This window comes from Schistocerca piceifrons, chromosome 7, assembly GCF_021461385.2.
Source record: "Schistocerca piceifrons isolate TAMUIC-IGC-003096 chromosome 7, iqSchPice1.1, whole genome shotgun sequence".
Taxonomy (NCBI): domain Eukaryota; kingdom Metazoa; phylum Arthropoda; class Insecta; order Orthoptera; family Acrididae; genus Schistocerca; species Schistocerca piceifrons.
The window spans coordinates 471,998,446-472,005,191 of NC_060144.1; the positions used below are offsets into that span (position 1 = coordinate 471,998,446).

Here is a 6,746-nt window from a genome sequence, read left to right on the forward strand (position 1 = left end):
CAATCAACAATCAATAATGAATAAGGAAGTGTGAATGGAGGCGAGATACTACGAACCTTAACTGACGCTTAAAAGTCAAGAGATATCATTGCAGATTCCGGACTTGAATTTATTACTACGTTATCAATTTTATTTCAATGTTCCCAAAACATTAAATGCAAATATATCCCTGATTATAAATCCCGAGAGAAGAGAGACCGTAGCAGGTCGATTATTGTCGTACTGGGGAGTAGTAAGCCAAAATCTAAATTCTGATGCAATCACTTTTTAGAAGGTTTGATTATGTGCTTACCATTAAATCTGACAAGAATTCAAATGGATAATCTTCTTCGTAAACGGTGGAAACATTTGGGAACAAAAGACGATGTCTGTTCTGTTTGTTCCATCAGGCAGTCCTTGAGCACTGCCTCCACCCTCCCCCCGCCCCCCCCCCCTCCTCCGCCGCAAAACAGCAGTTGGCAGTAGTTGAGATCGAAAGCACAGCGGCGTGTGGACGTTCAGAAGCCATAAAACTTCAGGGACCAAAGGTTGCAGCAAGAGTACTCCGATAGGGACTCTCGGCACTTGAGTCAGAGTAATGTTTGCCTGCCCATTATCTTGGTACTTGAGTACAACGTAGAAATGTTCATCAGTATTGACGCTATAGTTTACTATGGGCGGGCGTGACTATGTCGCGCTCTTCCAGTGAGGTGATACATTCTGTCACGAGGCAAGGAATCATAGCAACCACCGCCTTTCGCCCCCACTTTTCTAAATATTCTTTTGTTGCCTTATGAACGTACATATTTGATTCAACATGGCGCAGTTCTGTTTATCAGCTTAAGTGTTACTTCACTAGCCTTCCAACCGACCGCAATCGTTCGAGACAGAGTCCTGTGCTCCATAGTATCTAGTTCACTACACGTGTCGTAGGTGTCTGTCCCGATTAGTCGGTATCGGTCTGTTAACAGCTTTGCACCACGTGCTGCAGACTTCTAGTGATAAAACACGCTTTGAGACATATTGCTGTACGATGTTTCGCTGATACTGCGGAAATTTTTACTCGCTGGTATTCTTGAGTGGATTGTCTCTGATTGCGTAAAATATTTTCTTTGCAGCCGTCTCTCTGGGATTGAGGGCTCTTACCATTATGTAACTCTTCTGCATGTAGTATTGACACACGTAACGGAGTGTAAATGGAATCTTTGTGTGGTCCATGGGCGCTATTTCGGGCTCTAGTTTGTACTTGCCGAAGAAGGCCGCTGTCGGACTAGCCTTGGGTTGTTTGCTGTGATTCTGGATGTGCTGACTATCATCAGAGGAGCGCACCTCGACATAAGATTGATTACTACTAGGCCTCCTTCTGGCTTTAGATCACAATGGTGTATGCAACCTTAAATATGTCACCATGCCACAGTATTCACCCCACAAGTTGAGCGCTCTCTGTAATATGCTAGTATTCTCACGTGAATCCAGCTCTTTTCCCTACACTTTGAACTAAAGCTGTCGTTGAAGTTCTTCTGATAATTACGTACGTTGATTTCTGCATTCATTGATTCCTGTCTCTATATGTTATGGTTTATCTGGTCAGCCGATGCTGCTCTCGGCTATATGTTTACAAATCGTATAGAAATATATTTTACTCTTTTAACATTCATCTACTTTCATTTCAGTTGTATCCTCTGCGCACTTTCCTCAGTCTGCTAACTGACTGCGATCCTCTGCAAGTATGAACTATGTTAATTGCCTTCCACTGTCGGGACTGAGTTACATCTCCATTAAAATTCCTGGCAGTTTGCACATGTCAACTCAAGAGGCAGAGCCAGTTGTTTCGGTCAGAGAACAACGGTGAAGGGCATAGGGAGGCGGGAGAGAGTGGGAGGCTGTTACAAGCACAGTGAATGCGGCATAATAGCCGAGATAGACACAAAGCCAACACGCACTGCAGTGGCGCAAGTTTATACGACTGTTAGTTCAGTAAATGATGAAGACGTTGAAATAATTTGCATTCAGATAAATGCAACGATCAGATTTTGACGAAATTTTAACTGTGTTGGGAACTAGACTTCGTTAGCTGGAAAAGGAACAGAAGAAATCCGCCTGGTAGAATTTTGCACACAGCGCAATTTTATCATTGCTAACACTTGGGCTGAGAATCATGGAAGATGTCTGTATACGTGGAAGAGACCTAAAGGCACCTGAAGGTTTCTGACAGGTTAATTAACGGCAAGACAGAGTTTTGTAAGCAAGATTTTAAGCTTCAAAACATTTCCAAGAGTAGTCATAGATCCACGCCTTAATTTATTGGTTGTGGACACAGATTCAAACTGAAGAAGGTAGAGAATTAATGAGATGGGATCTGGATGGTTCGCAAGGACCAACGGTTGTAGAGTTTCTCAAAGGGAACATTAAGCAATGGTGACCAAAAGAGGAGGAAGGAACTCAACTGAAGACGAACGGATGGCTTTGAGGGATGGTATATAAAGGAAACAGAACACCGAATAGGCAGGAGACGAGGTTCAGTAGAAATATTTGGAGAACATGCGACACATTGAATCTAACTAATGGAAACAGAAAAAAAACACAGCAAGTTTATCAGGCAAAATCGTATACAGATGTCTAAAAAAAGAGACTGAGTGAAAGCGAGAAATGGTAAAGCAGGAAACAAGCTGTTGAAACAAACAAGTATGACTATGGAAAATTAAAGAAATATAGAAGATTATAGTACCAGCTGTAATAAATATCAACAGTGCAGATAGCAAGCCAGTATCAAGCAAAGAAGGGGAGTCTGAAATGTGGCTCTAATATGTAGAATGGTATACAAAGGAAACGACCTTGAAGGCAGTGTTGTGGATGGGAAGATGAAGAAGACGGACGTGAGACAAGAAGAGACGTGAGGTACTACGAAAAGAGAGAAAGAGTGCTGAAAGACCTTAGCTGAATCAACGCTTAGACGACATTCCCTAAGGATTATCGAGTACAACACACTATGAGTAAACTGTTCTACTTAGTTTATATGTCGGAGAATCAAAATACCCTCCGACTTCAAGAGAAGTGTAATAATCCGTATTCCAAATATGACAGATGCTGACGATTGCCAATATTAGAGAACCATTACTTTAATGGCAACGGCCTTGCCGCAGTGGATACACCGGTTCCCGTGAGATCACCGAAGTTAAGCGCTGTCGGGCGTGGCCGGCACTTGGATGGGTGACCATCCAGCCGCCATGCGCTGTTGCCATTTTTCGGGGTGCACTCAGCCTCGTGATACCAATTGAGGAGCTACCCGACCGAATAGTAGCGGCTCTGGTCAAAGAAAACCATCATAACGACCGGGAGGGCGGTGTGCTGACCACACGCCCCTCCTATCCGCATCCTCAACTGAGGATGACACGGCGGTCGGGTGGTCCCGATGGGCCACTTGTGGCCTGAAGACGGAGACGGGATCAGTTTAATAATACATGGGTGCTAAATTCTGACACAATTTATTAACAGGATAATGGAAAGACTAACATAAGCCGACCTCGAGGAAGATAATTCTTTGTTTCCGAGAAACTTAGAACCACAAGAAGGAATACTTACCTTACGACTTATCTTAGAAGATACTGAAGAAAGGTAAATGTACCTTTACAGTATTTATAGATTTAGAGAACACCTCTAACAATGTGGAATGGAATACATTTTTTGAAAACCTGAACTTAACTGGGATAACATACAAGGAGCGGAATATCCTTACAGGTGCCTTAAGGACATGAAAGGGAAGCAGTGGTTGGGAGAAACAGGACTGTAGCCTATACCTGACAATATTCAATCTGTACACTGAGCATTCAGTAACGGAAACTAAAGAGAATTTTGGAAAAAAGAGTTAAATTTCGGGAGAAGAAATAAAATCTTCGAGGCTGACCGATGATATTGTAATGCTGTCAGAGAACGACAAAGGACTGGGAAGATCATTTGGTGGAGATGGATACTATCTTGAAAAGTAGATAAGATGGCTATCAACAAACTGAAAGAGTTAGATTAGGAAACGAGAAATTAAAAGTAGTAGATGAGTTTTGCTATTTCAGCAGGAAAATAATGACGATGCTCGCGGTGGAGAGTATGTGAAGTGCAAACCGGCAATAGCAAGAAAAGAGTTTCAGGAAAAGAGGAATTTATTATCGTTGGATGTAAATTTAAGTCTTTCCTGAAGGTATTTATATGGAGCGAAATGCTGTATTGAAGTCAAACGTAAACGATAAACAGTTCAGATAAGACGGGTAAATAAATTGTTAATTAGGACAGGACTTCGGAAAACTAAACTAATGAAGAGATACTGAATCATGTCGGTAAGAAAGGAATCTAACGGCACAATTTGAATCATAGAGTAATAGTCAAACTGGTAATGGATGAAAATGAGATTGGGATCAAGTTGTAGATAAAAGGTCAAGGCAAGACAGTACATAGGTTCAAACGGATGTAGGGAGCTGTAGTGCTCCAGAGATGAAGAGGATTGCTTAGGTTCAAATGGCTCTGAGCACTATGGGACTTAACATCTGAGGTCATCAGTCCTCTAGAACTTAGAACAACTTAAACCTAACTAACCTAAGGACATCACACACATCCATGCCCGAGGCAGGATTCGAACCTGCGACCGTAGTGGTTGCGCGGTTCCAGACTGAAGCGCCTAAAACCGCTCGGCCACCACGGCCGGCGGCTTGCTTAGGTTAGATCAACGTGGGCACCACCAGTCTTCTGGTTGAAGACTGTAACAACTACGCTTCGTATCTTCTTCCTGAAGGGTTGTAATGTAGCATTTACTTTTGTAACGTAGTATTTGCTTCTGTTAATTATTCACATCGGTATCCATATCACGAGCCTTCACAGAACAAGTTTGTTCCATTTGAAACGTCCCCTTTGAACAATTATGCATGACTGTGCTTAAACTGACACACAATATTTTGTTAGCGCAACGCAATCTGACTTTCAACATTCCCTACAAAAGAATGGCCCTGACTAACATTAAACTATACCTTTCACAAATCACTTACCTCACAAAAATCTTCGCTGCTCAAGCTACTGCAATACAGCGAGCGCCACTACTGCCAGCTAAATAAAAGATTCAAACTATGGAAGGCACTAACTACTGATAGGGATAGTTAGCAAATGAAAGATATTAATAGAGAACAAACAATGTATTTACCTTGATATCATCATATATAAATATAGCAGTTCATGACAAATTTCAAAACTCCGCCATCTCTCTCTCCACATCCACCACTGCTGGCGGCTCACCTCCAACTGCGCAACGCTACGCGCTGTTCACAGCCAGCTGCCTAGCACTACAATGGCGAGTATTACAACAATGCAAAGCAGCCACAGACTGCACACAGCACAGCCAGTGATTTTCATATTGAGCGCTACGTAACGTTGCCAATAAGAAAACATAAACAGCCTACTTACACATTATATGCTGTCCTTTTCTCTTCATAGTACAATTGCTTCTCGAGTTCTATAATTCCATATTTTATTTGCTTTGCCACAACTTAGTTCCGGCGTAGGTAAGAAATTTCTGATATTATTTCTTCTGGCACATCTCTCGGAACGCTGAAACGACGTTAGAACTGTGATCTCCTAACAGAATTTAACAATTGCTCATGACTTGTTTTGCCTTGGAGAGATTTTACAATAGTGTCAGACATTACCTATTATTATTATCGTTATCATTACACATTTTTGTCCTTAGCGTTTGATCTTGAATGTCACGTGATGATTCAATAGTTTTCTTGTATCCTATTTTTTTTCATCGGAGAATTTAATCATTGTTTGACCGTGTTCCTGTTTCCTTTGCTCTGTCCTTATATTCCCTATTTTCTTCTTAACGTTTACTTCATATTTCACGTTCACAGTTTTGTTTCTGATTTTTCTTCTTTCATGTATCATTTCCCTATTGATTCCTGCTTGGCTTAGGTTTCTTCTACTTCTTGAAGCCAAATGGTTTTCTTGATCGAGTGGCTTACAACTGTTGTTGTTCATTCTGTGTATGTGACCATAGAATGGTAGTGTTTTTTGATCGTGCCAGTGGGTCTGCTTGTATGTTCGTATAACTCTTTGGTCGCTTCATCCAAATGCCATCTCTGTATATTGCTATAAAAATTTTTCTGACAGTTTTATGTTCTACCTTTTTTGTTTCAGTGAAATCTGATCTCCGATTGCTGTCGTTTTTGTTTTGTAGAGTGATTCTGGCTGTGCGGCTGTGTTGCAGTGCCTGACATTGGCCTATATTGAAATGTTTCTTTAATTGTTCTGCGCCCACGTTACATAGCGAGCCTTCTAAAGTTTTTCTGTACTTTTGGATGTCTTGTTCGACCCTCCCATTTGTTTACATTCCCCTGGATACTTGAAGCCTTCCATTTTTAACCTCTCCGTATTTTGTGTGCATGGCTTGTGTGTTGTAGTTCTTTCTTTCCATGTACTGCGTTCTTTCATATCACATCTGGAGGTCTATTTTGACAGAGACTTCATGAAAGAGTTCCACTGTTTCTTGTGCTTCTTGTCTATTGATGCTGAGTATTGGCAGACCATCTGTAAATCCCAGACATATGCTCTGTTTGCATGCGTGCACCCTGACTGGATCCCTTTTGTTTTTTGCTCCTGTTGTTTGACAATTTTGTCCAAGACCATGCTGCATGTAAGTGGTGAGAGCTCGCCTCCTTGCCTTAGCCCTATGTGTATCTCAAATAACTCCGAGATTTTGCCCATAAATTTTTATTTGGATGTGGTGTCCA

At 41.6% G+C, this 6,746-nt stretch overlaps 1 pseudogene; it reads left to right on the forward strand.

Moving 5' to 3' along the window:
* Nucleotides 1-3,103: 3,103 nt before the first annotated feature.
* LOC124709351 lies at nucleotides 3,104-3,220 on the forward strand (annotated as a pseudogene).
* Nucleotides 3,221-6,746: the final 3,526 nt, after the last annotated feature.